This window comes from Balaenoptera borealis, assembly GCF_965194805.1.
Source record: "Balaenoptera borealis genome assembly, chromosome: 14".
NCBI classification, from domain to species: domain Eukaryota; kingdom Metazoa; phylum Chordata; class Mammalia; order Artiodactyla; family Balaenopteridae; genus Balaenoptera; species Balaenoptera borealis.
Genome location: NC_138875.1, coordinates 46,589,195 through 46,614,184, shown reverse-complemented (window position 1 = coordinate 46,614,184; position 24,990 = coordinate 46,589,195). Strand labels below are relative to the sequence as shown.

At 35.5% G+C, this 24,990-nt stretch overlaps 1 long non-coding RNA gene across 1 annotated transcript; it reads right to left on the bottom strand.

Moving 5' to 3' along the window:
* Positions 1-383: 383 nt before the first annotated feature.
* Positions 384-24,990, bottom strand: LOC309610895. Its single transcript, XR_014234214.1, has 2 exons — positions 10,251-24,990; positions 384-10,203 (listed from the first exon to the last, which is right to left on the bottom strand). It is a non-coding gene; the product is annotated as an uncharacterized lncRNA (long non-coding RNA).

Genomic DNA, 24,990 nt, shown 5'->3' with positions numbered 1-24,990 from the left:
AGGTGAGTACAGTACAAGATATTTTGAGAGAGAGAGATCACATTCACGTAACTTTTGTTACAGTATATTGTTATAATTGTTCTATTTTGTTATTTTTTACTGTTGTTAATCTTTTACTGTGCCTAAATTATAAATTAAACTTTATCATAGGTATGTATGTATACCAAAATGCTTAGTACATATAGAGTCCGGTGCTATCCATGGTTTCAAGCATCTATTGGGGGTCTTGGAACATATTCCCTGCATATTCCCTGCAAAGGGGGAACTACTACTGTATATTTTTTTAGCAATCTCATAGATGCAGAGGGCTGATTGGTGGTTGCTAGAGGCAGGGGATGGGGGATGAGAGAAATGCGTAAATTGCCTTTTTGGTTTTTTTAAAAAATTTAAATAAATTAATAATAATATAAATCTGTATGATATATATTGTTCTATAAAATCCTATCTAGTCAAAATGAAAGAAAGAAACCATTTCTCCACTGTGGATATTATAGGTAACTGTTCTTTATGAAAACTCATAAACCAAGAAGATTTTGTGTTATAATATGGAAACCAACAAACCAAATCAGAACAATAAAACCTTTTATTAAGAAGATTCCATAAACATTATGATAGAGAAATTGCAATGTACTTAGGCAAAGTTAAATGGAAGCAGAATTTGTTCCCAATAATCTTTATGTAAAGTGTAATCTGGACTAGAATTGCTTACATCATTACATTTTTCCCATATACATAAATGGGGACAGCTACATAGAGGTGTTTCCCCCTTTTCAACTGGAGAAGAGTTTGTGGAGGGAGTTATCATCATGAACATCAGGGTAAACTCCTCATACTAGTAATGTTTTGGTCCTCATATTGTTGATGGGATGAATAAATTCCAACTATTGTTTATTCCTTCCTCCTTAGTTTGAGAGTGTGAGTCTGATTGGTCCAACCTAGGTCTCTTACCTTCCCCTAGGTCAGGGAACATAATTAACAATCCCATCAGACTACATCTAATAGAAAATGGGTAATTTCCCAAAAGGAAATTGAAATGTGAGGAAAGTTTATGGAGTCTCTGTGGTCAAAAATCAACAAATGTCCATTATATTGGCTAAATGCAAAGGTAAAAAAAAAATCAGAGTTCTTTGTATCATGTTATATTCACTTCATAACCAACATTTTTTTGCAGAAAGTACAGATTTAAGTTGATGTTTATGATTTTATGGGTAGCAATCATAGATTTCTAATTTATGCTAATGTTGTAAGAAAGCCTGGGTGACAGAGCATATACAAATTAATGTAAATCCATGCACTATTGAAGAGCCCTGATTGCCTGCCTTAATGAAGAGGAGTTATCAGTGTCACATTATATACCAAGAATGACACTGAATTTCATAGTATATTAAAACTCATGGTATAGTTATAAATGCGGATTTAGGTGACATGTGATTCATTTCTGTCTTCCTATTCTCCCCCATTCTGTTCACTTCAGCTACTGGATGTGGAAAAGAAGGCAAAGTCAGGTGGAGAAAGAACAGATAAATGTAATAGAAAGCAGAGAATTCACTCACCTCCAGAATTATTTTAGCCCAACATCCTTCTATTTCTCAAAAAATTAGAAATATAATTACCATATGTGATCTAGCATTTCCATTTCTTGGTATATACCCAAAACAATTGAAAGCAGGGTTTCTGAAGTGATATCTGTAGACCCATGTTCATAGCAGCATTATTCACAATAGCAAAAAGGTGGAAGTAACCCAAATGTCTGTTGACAGATGAATGGATAAACAAATGTGGTATCTCCATTCAATGGAATATTATTAGGCCTTAAAAAGGAAGGGAATTATGACACATGCTACAACATGAATGAAACTTGAAGGCATTATGCTAAATGAAATAAGCCTGTCACAAAAAGACAAATACTCCATGATTCCATATACATAAAGTGCCTGGAGTAGTCAAATTCATAGCAACAGAAAGTAGAATGGTGGTTTACAGGGGCTGGGGGAAGAGCGAAATGTGGAGTTTTACTTGAGTATAGAGTTTCAGTTTGTAAGGTAAAAAGAGTTCTGAAAATTGGCTGAACAATAATGTGAATGTGAATGTACTTAACACTACTGAACAGTACACTTAATAGCAGTTTAGCTAGTAAATTTAGAGAGCAAATTTTTATTACCACAATTAGAAATTATACATATGGAAACAAATGCCAATGAAATGGAAATGGAAACTCCTTGAATTCCTTCCATGTTCTAGAAATCCTCTGAAACCAGAATATTATTTTCCTTTGACATATAAGCCATAACGAACAATTATCGCGAGGAGGCCCCAAATTGCAGCTGGGATCAGTTCCCTGAACTCGCAGTAATGTGACCATGGATTTTGGTAGAACTTTGTGATTTTATTTATCATGTTATGAAGAGGATATTTCCTGTAATTCACTTCAAAATACATATATTTGACACAATGATGCTCATTATGAATTAACCTTTTCCATTCTGAATCAAATTGGTGAGTTCCCTATCTATCTCATTACTCTGTCCCTGATTGTTGTTCCCTGGGACCCTTAGGGATATCCATTCTGAAAGGAAATCAAGAGTTCTTTCCTTTGAGTTCTAAATGGAAAAGTCATTTTGAAGATCTATTGTTATACTCAGCTTGCTCCCTACTGCTTGCATAAACTCTTGTTTTTTCTGATTAGAAAAAGTAGGGTTTACTTGCCAGCAATGGTCAAATTTTTACAACTTGGGAATACACTTGTTGAATCATTTTGAAACAATCTGAAATACTGATTTTCTTGCATCTTCATTTGTGTTTTTTTAATCATGTTTTTACAGTTATTATATTTTCATGGACTTCAGATATAACGTGTTAAAATTTTTATTTTCTATACTCTCCTAACTTATTTTGACCTACAAATATTCCATCTATTTACCTAAATTATGGGATACCAAGGCTGAAGCAGGAAAGCCATTCACATTTAAGAGTAAAGCTATTTATTATTTGTGTCATCACAATTGTAGACAAATAGTTTAAAGGACAGAGAGATGGTTCCCATGGAATTAACAATATATCAACATTTTCATGTTCAAATTGGCCTAAGGAAAAACAGATTTTTGCTATGTCAAATAATAACAATTGCATAAATTCAAGAAAATTGTTGAGAGATTTCAAAACAATTTTAAACTTTAAAATCTGTGTCTTGCTGGCAATGGCTATATCAGTAGCTTCGAATAAATTTAGAATATGCATATATGTCAGAGGCTAGAGTCTACTGCAATTTATGTGTGTGCTTTGGAATATGTATCTCTGTATTTTTTCTGTGTGTGCTGTGTATATGTGTGTGTACAAGGACATGTGAGAACAACAATAGGGCATTGAGTGCAGGGATTATGAAGTATTTATGTGCTGCATAAAATTCCAATAAGTATGTTTTCTAAACAGCATTCAAAATAGTTGGAATGTTTCAAATTCAGGATATAGTGTTTTTTGTAACTTTAACAAATCTAATACAAATTGGTCATTCCCTTTAAGCATACACAAAATTGAACTTCACTATTTAGTGTAGATAGGAAATGAGCTTCTTGACCTGCTCTTTCTTGTACATATTCTGCTCTATATTCATATTCAAGTAGCTTCTTGTATCAAGAGGAACTATAGAAGCACTATTTGATTTTTATTTCCTACCCATGATTTTTTTTTGAGGCTTATAACTTTTTTTCTCATTATCAAACTATCAATTATATGCAAGCTCCAAAACTGTCTTGAACTTGTATAATGAGGGAATAGCCTCTATTTCCATACATGTCATTATTCATGATTCCATGACACTTTATTGGAGTCTTGAAATTACCTTAATTCAGACAATGTTTGTCCTAATAGTCCAAAATATTATTTTAATATTGTTTTTATCCAACAAAGCTTATTGCATAAAGGTTTCCTAGATGTACTGGGGCATGCAGATTCTTCAGGCAATTAATCTCTTCAGATAAAGACTGATACTTCTAGAAGGGGAGTTAAATTATGCATAAAATTATACTTTATAATTCAATTTTTTTTTTCCTTAAGGACAGCCTAATGCTTTAACTCTTGGTAAGTAAAATGAGCAGCTTCCAAATCGCCCTGATTGCCCTTCAGAAGGGCTAAGAAAGTGTTCACTACCTTCAAATTTTGGGTGCTTTAGTTATTGGTTTGGCAAATTCTATATGCTTGCATATTTTTAGATGAAAGAGTACCTCTGATCTTAGAAAAAGTTAAGCTGGTCTTCTACCATTTGCTGGCTACACAGTGTATTTTAGAATCATCTGTTATAAAGCACCTAAGAGAGAAGACAGAATTTTGGAAATACATTTTACCTGAATTTTTTCATATTCAGAAAAAGTACACACACAATCCATTACAGTCCATCATTTGCATCAATGATTAAACTAGTGGAATAGGGAAAGTGTTAAGTGATAATAGGCAGAGCTTTATAGTAGAAAGGATTTTAAAAATCTCATCATGGAAAGGACACAGCAAATAAGACTATAAACATACAAGGAACATTGAATTCATTCATATAGTAAAGTATATTATTCATATATCAAGAAAAATATAAGAAATTTTGTTTTGCAACAACAATCCTAAGTAATACACCAGTGCCTTCAAAGTGCTTCAATGTTTAAAGCTCAATATGCTATGGTTGACCATATAAAGCTGATAAATTTGTTTCAGAAGGGCAGTGAATCAAGGTCATGCTTCCTTAGTTCCATATAGTCCAAACTTCTTCCCCCTTCACTGACTCCAAAGTAAGAACGAAATAGTAAAAAATTATATTACCACAATACCTATAAAAACCGTGAATGCAATGAGATTTTGCTGGAAGAATACAAAGTATGTCACAATTGCAAGCAGCATTGCCTGGCATGGGATTTCCAGCCATATGGATGGAAATGTTACTTTTGGATTTTTATTCCATACCCTTCTAGGGGCATTTCTGAGGTCTCATAAACTTCTCTGAACGAGGAAATACATATAGGGCATACTTGAAGTCTCTCTATCTATCCTTGTGTAGAGTAATAAAATCAGGCATCCTAAGGAACACAGTTATAGTGGGGATACAGCTTATCGTTTAAATTGTGGAAATCCTGAGTAGGAATTTTCACTCTGCTGTTCTTCTCATGTTAATGTGTAAGGATTTTTCACACTTGCTATGCTCATTACTGTCTCTAAAGTTTCATGGTGATAACATGTAAGATTATCTCTTATAGTCATTTCCTTTGCAATCTAAGTGCTTTTTTTTTTTTTAATTTTATCTATTTATTTATTTATTTATTTATGGCTGTGTTGGGTCTTAGTTCCTGTGCGAGGGCTTTCTCCAGTTGCGGCAAGCGGGGGCCACTCTTCACCGCGGTGCGCGGGCCTCTCACTATCGCGGCCTCTCTTGTTGCGGAGCACAGGCTCCAGACGCGCAGGCTCAGTAGTTGTGGCTCACGGGCCTCGTTGCTCCGCGGCATGTGGGATCTTCCCAGACCAGGGCTCGAACCCGTGTCCTCTGCATTGGCAGGCAGATTCTCAACCACTGCGCCACCAGGGAAGCCCCTAAGTGCTTTTTAAAAAAATAATTTTACTGACCATACTGTTCTCTTTCTTTACTGCAGCTATACAGTAGATTAAGTGAAGGCTTTAAGGGATTCTTTTTAAGGAAGTTCGAAATCTCTTTTCATGATCAGTATGCTGCTGCGCTTCCCTTAGGTAGAAATATTCTGTCAATCCGTTTCTAAAAAACATCACGGCACTGCTTTATTGGTATTAAGTTGAATTCAGTTTAAAGTATCTCAGAAGAATGTTAACTCTTTTATTTTTGGTCTGGACATAGAGGTACACAGCACATTAATTCAAATCACAAATGATACTAAATTGGGTGATGATATGAACACCCAGAGAACACAAACAGACAATAAAAAGAGATCCACAATGAAGTAACCAAATAATGTTCAGACTTCTTAATGATATTTTGGATATATATATGGAGAAACATCCAAACACTGATTTCTAATAGCTGGAAAATATTTTCTGCATGATTACCTTACAAAGAAACTTGTGGCTGATAGAAATAAAAACAAAGTAGGTAGAAATTTATAATAAAAAACAGTATCAAAGAAATTTTAACAAACGTGATTAGCATATACTGAAGTATCCCATCAGAGCCTAAAGAAGTGAATGTTCCTTTTAAAATAATAGTATTTTCTAAACACAACCTATCTGTTAAATCAAGCTGTTGTATTGATGCAGAAAAATCATCAATGTGGGGAGATATTGTCAACCGGTAAACAGAGCTTTTAGTGCTGCTGTAAGTAGAAATAGAAGAATTACGTGGATAGAGTATAACAATATTTAAGTTCACAAATGTCAAAAACGGAAATGTAATCCAAGGCAAGGGAGGGATGCTTCATCACCAAACTGTTATAAAAGTGGAAACCAGTATGTTATAAAGAGAACCTAAGAGAATGCATGTCTCTGTCATTGATTTCTCTAATCTACATTTCAGTTTGGATACATTTTATTAGTTTGTTATATTGCCAATTTGTAATTTTGAAGTGAAATTATTATAGGCCCTGGTTAGAATTTGTCCATTAATATTATTTTGAAATACAAAAGGATGCCACATAATTTCTGAACTGACCAATTCTTCTTGCTTCCAACTTCTTTATACAATGCAAAAAAAATTGAATGTGAATCACCATACTTATAGTCAGGTTCTAAGAGTTAGATAAAAGCCTCTTGGAGTGGATAAGAAAGTGAAGCAGGCTATAAAAATCAGGAGCTCAGATGACTCATTTAAACTATTCTCCAGTTAAAGTTTAATGCTCTCCACACTCACTGAAAGTCCATAAATTCAACCCATGATGATGAAATGCAAACTCTTCTTCCTAGCAACAAACAACACACCAACAAAAAACCAGAACAAACCACATCCTTAAAGGTTATTAACGAGCCATTTAGCATGCTTCAAGATCAAGGCACAGATAAGGGGGTGTGGTTATTCCTTGGTTTGGGAGGTAGGACTGAACCTCAAACACAGCCACTCACGTGCTTCCTTGTAGTTATAGTCATACACACATAATACCAACCAATCCATCATCAACTGAATACAAATCAAGTGTTTATCAAAGTAATATTAAATTTTAATTAATATAAAGTCATATTAAAAACATTAGACCCTTTTCACCTCAAATTTTATTTACTATTTCCTAACCTGTGCATATTTGTAAACCTTGTTGGTTGTTTTCTTCTCCTTCTCCCTATCTTCACTCTCTTCATTGTCCTCCCTCTCCTTCCCCTCCCCCTCCTCCTCCCTCTTCCTCCTCCTCCTCCTCCTCCTTCTTTTTCTTCTCTCTCACTCTCCCCCAACCCCTCTCCTCTCTCGCTGTATATACCTTTTCAGAAATGCTCATCCTGTTAAGGGGGAATCAAAGACAGCAGTCACTCAGAATCAGAACTGAGAAAGCTACACTGAAGTTCCAATTAAGCAGCAAGGATGTGAAGGAAGGGCTTGGAGTCCCATTGTTTCCCCTTTGTTCTTCAGAATTACACTCAGTTACAAATTTCTATGATTCTGAAATTCCATTATTCAGGACCAGCTGGGGCTAACTTTTGTTCCTTTAAATCTTAAAACATATTGCCTTCCCCTTTTTTTCTTATGGTTATAAAAGGTCAAAATAATTTTTGGTATTCAAATGACCTTATTTCTGTCTATGTAGGATAATCTGAATCACACTATGAAATCACGTCTTTGAAATCGTTGATTTAGTAAATGTGGGTTTTTCTCAGATCTTATGGGTTACAAAATTCCAAAGAGTTTTTTAAAGAAAAAAACGGAAAGAAAAGAAAAGAAAAGGAAAAGAAAAATGATTACTGTATAAAACCCTTTAATACAAACAGTTCCAAACTGAGGACTTGGGAAGTTTGGGCAGGGTAGCTCAGTTTACCTCTCCTGATAAAGAATTCAGTACATGTAATGGGACAGAAGTTGCTGTGGAAGGGAGCAGTGGGAAGGAAAGCCGTTCACTAGGAAGGATTTGTGAAAATATTAAAATCGATGTTTTTATTCTAATATATAAGCTCTGGTTAAAATGAGGCTTATTTATGTTAGATTGGAGTCATTACATTATTCCAATCCTATTCATTCCATCTCCAACATGTATCTTGGATTCATTCACTTCAATCCACTATAAAAGTTTCTTAAATGAGCTTCCCACTTCCAGGCTCTTTCATCTCCTATCAGTGCTCTAAGCAGTTTTCAGATCTTCTTAAAATGTAAATTGGATCATATGCTCCTCTGTTCAGCATTTTTCAAGGTCCTTCCATGACCCAAGCATAAACTCAGAATCCTAACAAGGATAGAAATACCCTGTCTTATCTGTCCTCTACAGCCTCTAGCCCCATGTCATGGATCTAACCCATCCTTACTTCCGGTATAATGGTCTTCCGTTCCACTCTATTTCTGACCGGTTCCTTTCGGCTTCTTCCCATTCAGATCCTGCACTAAAGTCATTCCACTGAGATGCCTCATGACTCCCTGCATTTTTCTTTGATAGCACTTGCTGTGGCTGGTAACTATGTACTTATTTCTGTTAATATGTGTATCATATTTTTCTCTTCTACTTTGTTTGAGTTCTATAAATGGAGGGGCTCCCTTCTCCTTAATAATTGTCTAAAAACTGTGCTTGATCCATAGTTAGGTGTTCATGTCGTTGCTGGACATCACAAGTTCAAGAAAACTAAGTCTGGGAGGGGGGGAGATAGCAGATTGAAATCTCTCTCTTCTACCTTACCCAGAGACAACAGAAATCCATAGCAGTGAAGTAATACTTCCCTGGTTGTAATTAAAACTGATGGACTTTGTTTTTTATGGAAAATAAATCTTTCAGGAACTACAATTTTTAATTATTGAAAATATTTTTAAAAACATTAATAAAACTGATAAGTACATTTCAACTTTTTCCCCATCATAGTTCACATAGGGGATGATCATAGTTCTGCAGAGGAGCAGAGTAAATAGTCAAGGGAGCTTGGAGGTCCTGAGGATGAAGGAATCTTGGGTACTTGAAACCCATAAATATAGAAGAATTAGGATCACTAAGTCCTATTAACTCTGTCCCTTAAATATTTATCTCCTCTTTTCCTAGTCTATTACCATTGTTCAAGTTAAGGCTTTTATAATTTCTCACCTGTAATGTTTCAATTATCTTTTTAATAATGTCTCTGCATTTAATATTTCCATATCTCATTCTTTCTTCATATTTCCCTCAAGTCATCTTTTTATAGCAAATTTGATTAAGTCACTCTCTGACTCAAAATCACCCAGCTCCTTCACTTCACCTCTGGCATAGAGTCTAGAACTCCTTCTCAGGCATGTGAGATAACTGTTGATCATCTTGTTTGCCTTCCTGTTTCTGGTCACCAGAATCACCAATGCCTTCTATGGTACTACAGTACTAAGCCAGAGTTCTTGAAGGTCCTTAGGCCACCTCAGAATCTGTTCCCTTTGATCAGATTTCATCTCGCCTTATTTTATAAATGCTTATTTAACTTTCTAGTCTCAGAATAAATCCTCTGTTGTCTTCTTAGCCAACTTATACCCTCTTTGTCCTATGTTCTCACACTGTACATTGTACATACTTTCAGAAAGCAACTATGCTATTATGTTATAACTGTTTTTTACCTTGAGCAAACATATCTTATATTTGCAGTCAAAGCCTACCATCATGCCTGAACAGAGCAGGTACATAATATTTGTAGAAAACATAAATTTAAGTACTATTCTCTTAAAGTATCCCTGTGTTTATTTTATTCCCTAAAAAAAAAAGTATTTCCCTAAAAATTTTCTCCTTATAAAATTGAAGAATCTCAAATTACTTCTTAGCTTTCTTTTGTTATTCGTTTTTTTGTAGGATTAGATTGCCTTCATCTTTCTAAATTTCCTATTATAATCTCATTCACTTGGCTCGAGAGCCTTCCTTTTTTTTTTTTTTTTTTTCTCATTCTTTGTTTACTCCAACTTTCCTCTAGTTGGTTTTTGTGTTCTCGTATTTTGACTGTGCTACCTCACTCCTACCACCACTTTCTGCCCTCCAACTTCTCTTTTCTCCTTGGTTGTGAGAAAGAGTTTGCTTTCTCCTTTCTTCCATTCATTTTAACTTTAATAAAGTTATAAGGAATACTCTCAGAGAGCAACTGTTTATAGGAGAGAGCTTTCTTATTTTGACTTAGGTGCTTTCAACTTCCCTCTTCGGTTTCTACCTTTTTTTTTTTTTTTTTTGGTGATAAAATAATTTTTTAAATTTTTCCTGGAGTATGGTTGCTTTACAATGTGTGTTAGCCTCCATTGCACAACAAAATGAATCAGCCATTCACATACCGATATCTCTTCCCTTTTGGACTTTCCTCCCATTTAGGTTACCACAGTGCAATAAGTAGAGTTCCCTGTGCTATACAGTATGTTCCTATCAGTTGTCTATTTTATACATAGTATCAATAATGTGTATGTGTCAATCCCAGTCTCCCAATTCCTCCCACCCCACCCCTTTCCCCCCTGGTATCCATACATTTGTTCTCTACGTCTGAGTCTCTACTTCTGCTTTGCAAATAAGATCATCTATACCATTTTTAGATGCCACATATATGCGTTATTATATGATATTTGCTTTTCTCTTTCTTCACTCTATATGACATTCTCTAGGTCATTCAGTTTCTACTTTAGAAAAATATGTTCTGAGAATTTCACAGGAACTGGAATAAGCTCTGTCTTATAACTGAATAATTTAAAATTTATAACTTATAAAAACTATAAAAATTATAATTACAAACATTATAATTATAAAATTAAAATTATAACAATTATAACAAATTAAAAATATTGTTCTGATAGTATATGCATATAGGTATGTATACCAATGTGAAACAGTTTGAAGGTAACAAAATAGTTTACTTCATTTGAATAACCAATGAATATTTAAATGTCTTTTAAAAAATTTGGTTAGGAAATGGCTGCCAAACAAAAATGGTAGATATTAAAGATGACATATCAATATACTGAAACCAACAATTGTTCACCTCTTAAAAGCATCAAGTCATCCTTGGGGCTTCCCTGGTGGTGCAGTGGTTAAGAATCTGCCTGCCAATGCAGAGGACACGGGTTCAAGCCCTGCTCCAGGAAGATCCCACATGCTGCGGAGCAACTAAGCCCATGCACCACAACTAATGAGCCTGCGCTCTAGAGCCCGTGAGCCACAACTACTGAGCCCACGTGCCACAACTACTGAAGCCCACATGCCTAGAGCCTGCGCTCTGCAACAAGAGAAGCCACTGCAATGTGAAGTCCACGCATTGCAATGAAGAGTAGCCCCCACTCGCCACAACTAGAGAAAGACTGCATGCAGCAATGAAGACCCAACACAGCCAAAAATAAATAAATCAGTTAATTAATTACAAAAAGCATCAACTCATCCTTTATTTTAGCTACAACAAACTATCAAATACATCAAACATTTCACTTGAATTTTTTAAGTAATTTGAATTATGCAGATGTTTGCAATCATGTAAAAAAAAAAAGGCCTTCTGATAGTCTGTATTTTGTTTTATGTAGGCATCATTTCAAAGTAGCATTCATGGTAAGGAAAATTATTCCATAAGGCAATAATTTGGTGGGTGGTGACTTGAGGCTGGCCAATTCATTTGATTAGACTTCATCACTAATGAATAAGACAAAGGCAATGTTTTGTCCTTCTACTGAACCATTTGATTTAGTTAATTTTAATTAAGATTCCCATTTAACCTCAGCCAATTTTCTTGCAAATACATGTTTTTGGTTACAAAACAGATTGTGCCAAATGATCAGTTGAACCTACTTTGATTATTAGAAAACATAATGCAGATCGGTGCCAAAGGGTCTGCATATAAATGATAATGCTTTATTTAACATTAGGTAATTTTTTCACACCAGTCATTTTTCAAAAAGGAAGTACTAGATCTCTAATCATTCAATTATAATCCATTTCATATACTGCAAATAGACCAAGAGATGGAATGAATGCTTTCTCCACATGAGTAATGATTAAAAATTGGGTTAAGTCACTAGATTTTTATTTGGCATCAATATTAATTGAAATAATTTGTTTGCCCTTTACATTAATGTATATTGTCATATATTTCTAATATATCATCAGAGACATTTTTGTTATGTTTCTCCAGGGTTCTTTTTTGCATTTATATTAGCAACATCAATAGTAGAAACAGAATGAGTACCCACTGCATGTGTTAGACCCTAGGTCACTGGCCTGTGTTAACAGTTATCTCAGATATTTTTAAAGATTAAGCTTTGTAAAGTATGACATGTTGATCAGATATTAGCAGGTACAATGCACTTTAACGCGCTTTTTAAGCTTCAAGGAGCAATAATAACATCATCTAGTTTGTACCAAAAAACCATGCAAAAATACTATTTTGTCCAACTGGGAACTAGGAAATTGATGAGATACAGTAAGTGGCCTGCTGAAGGCCACACAGAGGGGTTGGTAACTGACAGTTGAACCCTGAACCCAGGTCATTTGACTTCAAAATGTTTAATGCCTATGCCACAGACTCTATTCTGGGTACCCTATGAGTCATAAATGGAGAAAGAATATAAGACATTATATATTCTGAGTTAAACAACAGGTATAAAAGGTATCTTTCTTTCATTGAGCAGTGACATTTGCTAATTATACTTGAAGTCACTAGATATTTTTTCTTGTAGGAGAAATTTAAACTGATTTTGAGAAATATTGCCAACATTTTAATATAAATAAAATACAGTTCAGGAAAAACACAATATTATGGAAATGTATATTTCATTGCAGGCTACTATTTAGTGCATCACATGGAAAATTAATCATATTAAAATGTTCAACTTTCTGCTATACCTACAGTTGCAGATGAATAATCTATGTACGTTTCAAATGATTCTTCCAACAAAATAACAGCCACAGAGATTCCAAAAAGTTTTGAACATTATCAAACAGGTAGATCATCTGAGCAGAAAAATGAACTTTTTGTAAATGAGAGTTGATCTTCCTTTTGAAGACAACAAAATTCTGTTTTCAGATATTAAGAGTGACAAAGATAGAATTCTCTTTTTTTCTTAATACTATCATTGTCATTGCTCAATTTTTTGGCTTCTAGTGTTCATGGCTTTCTTAAATTTAAGTAGACTCCTATTCATTCAAAAGCCACTCATTCCTATTATATGCTATTGTATACCCAGAAGTTGGATATACAAAGATAAAGGATACAGTTCCCACCTCAAAGAATTTACAACCTACTTGATGAGACACACACAAGTAACAATATTACAATCCAGTGTAATACATGCCATGATAGATATAAGCCCTGGGTGTTAACACAGTACAAAGTAGAAGAACCTTATGCAGAATTGTGGGGTAGTGTAAAGTCATTAGTGATGACACTTACTCTGAATCTTGAAGTGCACTTAACACATCTAAAAGACAACTGGGGACAGATAATGGACAGTATTTTACATTGGGCTAGATGGTATCCTCTTCAGGAATGATTCTTAAAGTGCAATGACATGATGACATTGATAGACAGATAGATAGATAATTTTTATTAAAAATATTTCAAGATGAAATTATATTAATAATTAAACACACATCCATATATCTACCACCTAGTTTTCTCAAACTGCAAAATGTTATGGTATTTGTTTTAGATTATTTTCAATTTTAGTAATAAAATATTATAAATAATTTTGAAACTGTGTTACCATCCACAATCTCATTTTCTTCTCTCCCTTGCAGTAATTCATAATCCTAAATTTGATGGATGGACTTTTACAATTCCCATGCATATTATACTTATGTATTTATAACAAATATAGTCTCAAACATATACGATTTTATAACGTATGTAAAGCATTAATTATATTTTTGTTTCTTCCTTTCTCCATGTGCCTTTTATTTGTTTATCTTGTCATACTTCCCTGGCTAGGATCTCTATTGTTATGGTACATAGAAGTGATAATAACTTTCATTTATAAAACCATCCTGATTCTTAAAAAAATGCTTCTAAGGTACCTCCATTAAGAAATATTACTAACTGCAAGTTTTTTATCCTATATGAGGTAAAGAAAATTTTCCTTCTATTTCTAGTCTGCTGAGCACATATTTAAAAAATTGTGAATCATTTTTCTGCCTCTGTGAGACGATCATCTGTTTTTTTTTTTCCTTTAATCTATTAATGTGTTGATGTTATCCTTCCTGCTGTGGCTTCTTGCAACCAAAATGATGATAATGACGATACTCACCAGCGGGCATGTACGTGGGGTGCTCAGAGCACTGCAGTATCCTGGCAACATGCCCCTCCTCTCACCTCAGTATCATCATTGGCAGGAATAAAGAGGATGCCAGGAAAACTTCAGGTGCTCCTGGCAAGCCTCTGCCATGCACTTATTCCCTTTCTTATGACCACAATCTGCCAAAGAGTCCAGTTCTCAAAGGGAAGCTATAATTCAAACTAATTATCTACTTCCCCTCCAGAAAGTGACTACCTACTTGAATCCATTGATTTCTTATTTTCCTATTTATCTCAGTTACCACCATGCCCAAGATTTCAAGGGCATCACACATCTCTTAAACTCTTATTCATACAGTTACCAGAGGGACATTTCCCCAGCACTTTTGCATCCTTCAACACCTCCACTCTGGAACACAGTATGTGTCACCATCAAAATCTCATATCCTAGCCTTTTCTCTGGAGGATCCTTTCCCCTTTCTCTACATGAAATCTGGCTCTCCCCTGAGGATACAGCTTCCACTGCAACTCTCTCAAGCATGTTTGTGTCTCAGTCACTGATCTTGGAGGTTAGGGTAGTAGCCTCCTTACTCCCCTTACTACTTCTAGTGCATTGTTTCTTATCCATTCCCTAAATCCTCACTCCAATTACCTGAAAACTTATGACATCAAACTTTACCACCAACACCCCTCCTTGCTTTGTTCATATACCAATATTCAAGTCACTAGTTCTAGACTTGAAGATGTTACTATTTCTCTCAACAACATTACTTCTTTTATAATTTATAGTTATTTAAACATTCATGATGACCATTATTCATTCAGTCATTGACTCCCAGTTCCTTCACTTCCTCACCCCTAATGATTTTCTTCTTCCTTGTGTCATGGCCATTGCACTTGCCCATTTACTATCAAAATTGAGTAGAGATTTACCCACAGATGTCCAGTAGGTTACCTGAATACTAAATATATTCTTTGCTGCCTGCCATTATATAATCGCATCCTACCTTCTGATAATGAACATGGCCAATTACCTCTGCCAGAATGTTGACTACTTTCCTCATCCAAAGGGTTCAATACTCCAAGAACTTGAAATGATCAGATGGCATGTGTGGCATCGCCTTTTGAGAACCAGAACTTCTGGACTTCCATGGCTTCCTACCTATTGCAGACACAGGGCCATATAAGGATCACTAACTTAAGGTGTATACTATTATGGATAATAATTCCCTATCCTTGCAGGTATCTGCTCAAAGGAAGCTGTGTTTTTAAAATGTTTTCCAACACTCAATCAGGACACAATGTACCTGGACTACTGAGTCCTGTGGTTATGTACACTTCTTTGGCTGTAATGTGAGTCCCCTGTTGCAATGCAGTGTTGTGTGGGATCCTGTATCAGTGGGTTAAACACTCTGTAGGCCTTTGGATAGTAGTGCTGTCAGAGTCCCTGTGGTCAGACAAGGAAAACCACAGGCAAAATGTTTATATACTCTAGTCAAGATAAATTGTTGTCCTTTCCATGGTGATAGGGGTCTAAAGTAATTAAAGTACCACTATGTGGTTATTGGATGTCCTTGAGAGATAGTTCCACATATAGGGCTCGATATTGGTCTCTGTTACCAGTAGTCTGGGAATTTGATGGCAGCAGTATAGGTTCATGTATAACCTCCATCCTTCTCATATGATTACTCCCTTTGTGTGTCCACGGTGCTAACACTGGCAAGAATGGGAGGGGGTGAAGAGCAGGGAATGGTGACAATGACAGAGATTGCCTGAGGTCAACTAGTTGGTTGTTTAGTGACTTCCACAGTGACTACTCTGGGTGTCCTTAACATGTCATACAAGAATCTTCATATTTCATCGCCACTTTCATCAGTCTATCCACATGTTTTTTCCTCTGATCTCCTTGTCCCCATCTTCTAATTTTTCTCCTTACAGACCTGTAACTAATTAGCCAGGCCATTTGCCCCTGGCCAAGAGCTTTATACTTGTTTCTCTTTCCATACAGAGTAGATGACTTAGTGGGAGACTTTTTCTTTCTGCTGTCTTTGGAGACCACCCTTGAAGGTATTACAGCCATAGTCCACTTTTGGCTGGCACTCACATGCTCAGCTGAATGATCCATGAATTAAGCTCAACATTTTTACCTCTAGTAGCTGGTTATAAAGAATCTCATCATATGGTCAGAGGTATGACCTGAGGAAGCAGCAATAGTACAAATATGGTGGATATCACGGGAGTCTAGACCAGCTGCTCTTGAAACTTAATTGTGCCTTTCGGCCCTGATCATACCCAATTTTGGATATACCACATCCATCAGAGTGGATTGCTCATTGTCATTTCATGTCCTCCGAACAAGCAATCCATATCTACTAGGGCCTAATAATATTGTGTCTAATTATCTGCTGCAGATGGCAATGTCTTGCTCCCCATCGGCAAGGATCGACTTTGGGGTTCTCCTATTGGAGCTTACAACGATTCCACATGGTATTTTTCTACCATAGAGATCTCTAATATATAAGGTCTGCCAGGCTGTATGGCCAAAGTAGCAGAGTTACTTGCACCACAGTCTAGACTCACTAGACCCCACTCAAGTCTGGCAAGCTTCCATGTCACTCAGAGAAGTAATCCCAAGCACAGAATATGCTTCGTCTAGAACCCAAAAAGGTTTACTCAACTTTGTGATTTCCTTTTTTCAAGCACAAGTACGAACTACAGTAATTTGGTTTTTTACTTTGGACGAGATGTCCTCCCACACCTCTGGATCCTTAAGAACTTCATTGATGTGATAAATCCTTAAATAATCATACAATTTACACTGCCCCCCTTTTAAAATTCATGTGTCTTAATGAAGCTTCTAATGTGCATACTACTTCTTGCTCATATGGCTTGCTTAATATTATGCCAACAAAGTGAAGAACCAATATGATATTCTACAGAATGTGCGGATAGTCTAAGTCTCTTTGAACCATATTACGCCAGTGATCGGAATATTAACATAGCCCATGAACAAAACCATAAATGCATTAGTTATTCATTCCAGTGGATGTGAGCTATTTCTGTTCTGTTTCTCAGATAGGGATAGAAATACGAGATCAGTTATCACATATCATGTACCTGAGGCTATATTAACCTGCTCAGCAAACACAACACAGTTGGCACAGCAGCTACCTACAATTTTGAAGTACTAATTAGTTATGTTTCCAGTAGTCCACTACTGTTCTCTAGAATCCACCCAGTATTTCCAGGGGCCAGACTAGTGAATGAAATGGAGATGTGATGAGTATCACCATCCAGGCATCATCTAGGCCTTTGAGAGAGGTTCTCATTCTTATCTTTGTCCCCAGAGTGAAATATTGTTTTAAATTTACTCCTTGCTTTGGTGTTAGTACAGTTTCTGATGTTTCCACTTGGTTTTCCTCAACCATGGTTTTTAGTCCAAGGCCAAGGAATAAATGTGGGAGTTTTGCCAACCAACAAGTATGTCCAATTCAGTTGTAGATTGGGATTGGGGAAATGACCACTGGATGGTTTCATGGATTCAGTAAACCAACTGTGGAGTACACAAGTGTTAAGACCTCGTTTATTATCTGGCTTACATATGCTTCCACTCTGACAAAAGCCCCATGATGTCGCTTTGATTCTCTCACTAGCAATACCAACTCAAACACATAGTGGAACAGTCCTGGGTGTCCCTTTTCCCACAGTATATAGTTACCTGAATAAATAGCCATAGTTCCCTTTAAGGGATCATCACCATATTCACTTACTGTAGCATCACCAGGTCCTTCCTCTTAACAATTTTGAACTTTACCAGAGCCCCATAATCCTAGAAAAAACTGATGGTTAATAAACTCCCCCACCCCACCCTTTTGTGTTCAAGGAAACTGCTTACTTCAAAGAAGCATTCTTTCTCATATGACTTAGATAAGCCTCCTGGAAAACTCTCATATTTATCTATGAAAAAGCCAGACACAGACCCTCAAAATTCCCATTCTTTGTCTCATAAATGATTACTGAGGTGTTTGTCCTCGTTGATTAATCAGAACCAAATGCTTGTTAACTTGACCGAATTCTCTCCTTTCCACAGGGCCCTGAATTTTCACTCACCCCTAAGCCTAAGTAAGCATCGGAACATGGGAAAAACCTCTCCTTAACATGCCTCCAGCTCCCCGGGAGAAGCAACTGAAATCAGGGACAAAAAGTAACTATCTGATCATGACACCCATTCATTCCACTCCCCCACACCCAGTTCCTTCCAGCCTATTTACTCCTCCCTATAAAAGAAAAGCTCTTTTTTGCCTGAATTTTGGGATGCTTGCTATGTTTGGAGCTCTCTCCCTATGGTAAGGTCCTTTGCCCCGAATGCAATAATACCCCTCCCCTTATCGCAATACTCTTGTTTAATAAAGCCTCATTTGACCTGTGCCTCAATTTTTTTACTTGATACTAATGTTTTTTAAAGGGTTCCAGGTCAGAAAATTGGGTCCAGACACTGGATGAAAGATTATATCTCTTCATTGGGGAACCTTGTTCTGATAACATCTCCATAGCTCTCGTTGGGTCATTCTAGGTAGAATGCCTTGCCACTTGTTATATAATTGCATCCGCCTTACTTGTGATGATTAATGCTGCCACCTGGCTTCTCTAATTTTGAGATCCTGTCATTCCCATTACATTCAGAGAGGTACATTCTCGACAGTATCTCTCATCATTACCCCTGGCTTACAGATGATGAGCACTACTGAGCTTCTCAATGATTCTTATGCCCCTTTTCATGAGAACATTCCTTACTGCTTTGGTAAACAGTATCCTTCAGCCTTCCCCCTAGACATTGTTTATATACTCTAGCATGCCCACTTCTCTGAGATTTTGTTTTTAATCTCTTCTCCCACCATATTTCACACAGTTCTGGCATTTCTACTTCATTTAGTCTGGAGCTATTGCTTCCAAGAGCAATTCACAGCCCTATCAGTGGGGTCATTGCCAAGGTATAAAATTCTGTATCATAGCACAATACTGACATATTGACTGGCTTTTCTACATCCAATTTTATATTCCAACCTCTTTGATCCAAGAGGATTGTATTTAATCCTATACACATATTCTTCTGGCTCCTGCTGGTGCCTATTGGCTAGATTCTGATGATCCTTTGAGTTATAAATCCTTTCTGTAGCAGGCCCATCCCTATCACTTCCTTGGCTGGATTATGTGAGGTTTTGTGAACGAGAGGAGGATGAGGACAGGAAGGAGGCATGAGTTGGTCTTTCAAGGCAATCTTTACATCAGGTTTCAGCAAAGGGGAACATTATCCATTAACAGAGAGGAGTAGGCCAGCTAGGTAGGCACAGCGAGTTCAGGGAAATTTGAGCACTCTAGAATTCCCAGTGCATCAATCCAGATGTTACTATTCCAAATGTTAGCACCCCACTCCTTCCTAATTAGTGAAGCAGTCTTGTCTGGGTTGAGAGTTTCATCTTCTCTGGAACTCTGCTACTCTTTGGTTAAGTTCTGAGCCAGACCCTCCCTGAAACTAACACAACATTGTAAATTGACTATACTTCAATAAAAAAATACATAAGCAACAATAATATATTGTATAGTACATGGAGTTATAGCCATTATCTTGTAATAACTTTTAATGGAGTATAATATAATCTGCAAAAATATTGAATCAATGCTGTACACCTGAAATTAATATAATGTAAATCAATTATACTTCAATTTTTTAAAAGGTAGTGCAAAAGATAAAAAATGTTTGATTTTCTCCTGCTTAAAAATAAACAAATAAGTAATCAATTAAATAATAAAACAGCACTTCAAAAAAAGAAGAAAGAAAGAAAGAAAAAACAAGGAGGATAGAAAGAAAACATAAACAGATTGGAAAAAAATAAAATTGTCTTTATTCACAGATAACATGATTGTCCATGTGAAAATCCCAAAGAATAACTAATTTCCTGGAACTAATAAATGTATTCCTTAGTAAAATGTCTCAGTATGCAATGTCCATGTACTAAAATCTATTGCTTTCCAGTACACTAGTGATTAACAATTGGAATTTGAAGTTAAAAAAAAATACATTTAAAATAGCACCTAAAATGAAATATGTATAAATCTAACAAAATAAGTACAAGCTCTGAATACAGAAGTGTAGAAAACATTGATGAATAAAATCAAAGAAGATCTAAATAAGTTGAGAGATATTGTGTGATTATGGATAGGAAGATTCAATATTGTTAAGATGTCAATCCTCACTATCAATTAAATGCAATTCCATCAAAATCCCAGCAAACTATTTTGCAGATATTGACAAATACACAAAGGCAATCCAATGGAGAAAGAATAGACTTTCAACAAGTGATGCATAAACAATTGGATGTGCATAAATGTTCATAATTTATAAAAATAAATGAATAGACAAACAAACCTAGACACAGATCTTACCTCTCATAAAACTAAGTTACAATGGATAAGAGATCTAAATATAAACTGCAAAACTATAAAAATTTCTAAAAGAGAACATATGAGAAAGTCTTTTTGACCTTTGAAATGGATATGTGTTTTGAGATACAACACAAAAAGTATGATCCAAGAAAGAAGAAATAGATAATTTGAACTTCAATAAAACTATTAAATTAGTAACTTGAACTTATTAAAATTAAAAACTTCTGGGGCTTCCCTGGTGGCGCAATGGTTGGGAGTCTGCCTGCCGATGCGGGGGACGCGGGTTCAAGCCCTGGTCTGGGAGGATCCCGTATGCCGCGGAGCAGCTGGGCCCGTGAGCCACAGCTGCTGAGCCTGCGCGTCTGGAGCCTGTGCTCCTCAACGAGAAAGGCTGCGATGGTGAGGGGCCCGCGCACCGCGATGAGGAGTGGCCCCCGCTTGCCGCAACTGGAGAAAGCCCTCGCGCAGAGACGAAGACCCAACACAGCCAAAAATATATAAATAAATAAATGAAATAAATTTATTAAAAAAAAAAAAAAAACTTCTGTATTGCGAAAAATACTGTTAAGAAAAAAAAGCAACAAGCCACAGACTGGGAGAACATATTTACAAAACACACATCTATGAGAAAAGTTGTATCCAAACATAGAAAGAACACTTACAAGTCAAAAAACAGACAGAGAAACAAAAAATGGGCCAAATTAAACGTATGAGTAAAATATCTGAAGATACACCTCTCCAAGGAAGATGCACAGATGGCAAATAGCATATGAATCATATTGAAATCACTTGCTGAACTTGTGAAACTACCTATCTTCCATGGCATCCCATTAATACAGAATCTCTGGGGGTGGGGCTCAGTCATTAGAATTATTTAATTTTGATTTGTACAAAGAGACATATACTATTGCAGTTTTTTGATAATACTTTTAAAAAGTGGAAAACAGATGAAAGTCTACAAATATAAGCAATAATAAATATATTTTTGGTTTATTCATTCATAAGACTATGCTATCAATTAAAATAAGTGAATGAAAGCTACATGCATCAATCTGGATAAATATCAAAAATATATTGAGTAAAGCAGGTCAAAAAGTGTAATGTTTATTGAACACAAGTGATAAAACTATTATTTTTTGGATACTTACCCATACAGCAAAATAATAAAAAGTAGTCAGTAAATTTTAAATGGTCAGAATAATAGTTATGTCTGAATAACAACTATCATGGAGGTCTAAGAATGGTAGTAGATGTGGCACACAGGCGATATAACTTATTTGTAATATTTTACTAGTTCTAAAAACTTTAATGTAAATTTGGATGAATATTAAGGTTCAATAAATCTAGGTGCTAAATACAAGAGTATTCGTTATATCTATTATAAAGGTCACTACTAAACACAAGGAAATTCTTTTATTTAGCACTCTTGAACATTTCTATGCACACATTAAAAAAAAACAAAAAAACAGATTCCATGCAAAGATCTTGAAGAACTGGATAATAAGACAAATATATTTATTGGGGGAATGGTGGCGGATAAAGAAGGGACTACAAAATGGTAAACCAATAGGGGAGGCATAAAGTATACAGTAAAGTGAAGAAATATTCAGTCTCCCATAGAAATGAGGCATTTTACCATTTTCTAATAACCCAAATGGCAATCTGCTCTCAAACCAGAAGAGATGACAATACATATACACAGTGAAATCAAGGAGAAGGATTGTATTATGCGAACAATACTATTCAGTGATTTCCTATTAACAACTCCAAAGAACACAGCACAGGGTGTCTGAGACAGCTGGATGTTTCAAACAAAGATGAAATCAATGACTGTTGGTTCTAACCAGAAAATGAAAGACAGAGCTGAAGAAATCTGAATTCCTAAAGTCACAGGTACATTTTCTTTCTCAGAATAGTTCAACAATCCTATGGTAAATGTTAATAGATAACAAAAATTGAATAATTTTAAACAAAAACATACATTTCCTTTAGTTGAACTCTTTGTGAATGATTTATTTCCTGGTTTCATGGCTATACTCTATTCATTAACAATATTGCACATATTGCTGAAATAAGAAAATGGTAGGAATGAAACAGATGAATACATAAGAGAGAAGCAAAAATTAGGGGGCTAGAATGAGTTTCTCTAATAGACTAACAGGAAAAAAGTAGAGTTTTAGACAAGAGCATTAGAGGACTTTAAATAAAATACCTGAAAGAAATGATTAGTAGAGAGAACACAAACTTAAGACAAAAGCTTCAGTGACTTACTTACCTGGAAAAAGCCCAAGCACAGGTTGCAACTTGAGATATTGTACATTAATATATAATTTTAATATGCAGCCTTATGGGAGCTAATTTGCATGTTATAATTACCTTTCCAACTGTCGTTCATGAGATAAATACACAGCCATTAACAAAACTTTAATGTATCACATTTTTTTACTAAACAAATTTGCTTTATGATATTGCTTAATCTTTCTGAAGAAATGGCAAAACCCCCTTATGCTTCATTAAGCACAAAGACTTGGGAATATTTGAAGTTTTGATTTTTAGTGTGAAAGAATACTTCATAGCAGTAGCTAAATTAATGACACTGTTTTTTAAATAGCTGCTAAACAATAACTCTCATCTTATTAAAATTATTAATTTTAGTTAAATTAAGTCTTGGTTTATATAAAGCTAGCTTTGTGGCAATCAAGATGAGAAATGATAAGGGCACAGGAAGTGGAGAGGGAGAGGGAGATGAATGTTTATACTTAATTCATCTTCTGATATGTTAGTCCCTATTCATTTCTGGGAAAAGTGGGGAATTAATCCACTTATATACAAATAGAAATGCTAAATAATTATGTTCCTCACCCTCTAAGATTAGTACATAAATGTCCAGATACACACACACACATACAGGAGGAAAAAGAAAAACATATGATTGAATCAAAAGTTATTTTCTAAAGGCACAAATCAGGGATAATAGGGCTTTTAGATGTGACTATAAGTAACAAGCAACTTATATAAAAGTCGTGTTATTTTGACAAATTCTTTCCTGCTTGATATGTGATCTGCTATACAAATTGCCCCCTTTGCATTACCACTCTAATCTGCACTACTGAGGTCCAAGTGATCTGTGTTCTAGCTCAACTGGTGGGGTCCCTACTGCCAGTTAAAATGAACCAAAATTCAGCATTATATACAATAGCCAAGATATGGAGTTAACCTAAGTGCCCATCAATGGATGAATGGATAAAGAAGATGTGGCATGCACACACACACACACACACACACACACACACACACACACAATGGAATACTACTTAGCCATAAAAAAGATGAAATCTTGCCATTTTTGACAACACGGATGGACCTTGAGGGTATTATGCTAAGTGAAATAAGTCAGATGGAGAAAGAAAAATACCATATGATTTCACTCATATGTGGACTCTAAAAAAATAACAAGCAAGCAAAATAAATGAACAAACCAAACAAAAAGATACAGAGGATAGAGTAGTGGTCACCAGAGGGGAAGAGGTGGTGGTGGGTGAAACTGGTAAAGGGGATCAACTGTACTGTGATAGATGGAAACTAAATTTTCATGGTGAGCATGCTGTAGTGTATAGAGAAGAAGAAATATAATGTTGTGTACATGAAACTTACATAATATTGTAAACAAATGTTACCTCAATAAAAAATAAGTCTAAAAAAAACCCCATTAACATGGATTCCCACCTCCATTTTCACCTTCATGCCCATGTGAAATGATCTCTCTACTTCCTTCACAGGCTGAAATTCTCCTGTCGTCTGAGGTTGAACTCAAATACTAATTACTCCAAAGGCCTTTCCAAACTACTCCCACATAGAAGAAATCTTATTCTCCTGTTATTATAAGAATTTGGTCTTATTTACTTTATTATGCCTGTTATCAACCAGGCCACTGTCAAGTATATGAAAGTGTTTAATAAATAAATTTGTAATAGAATGGAATAGCTTAATCAAATGAAAGATATTTTTCCCTGAGATTCAAAACACAGAATTAGGACATAAAATCACTTTCAGTATACCCCAAAGTTATAACTGTTTTAATTTTGTGTAAACATGTTACATAGAAGTTTATATCTTTTCCACTGGCATAAATTACTAAGAAGTATTTACTCTCCCACCTTAGTTATAGTTTATTAAATGAGTAGGAAGAAGCAGAGAAACTGAAGGCAACTTGCAGTAAATATGACTTTA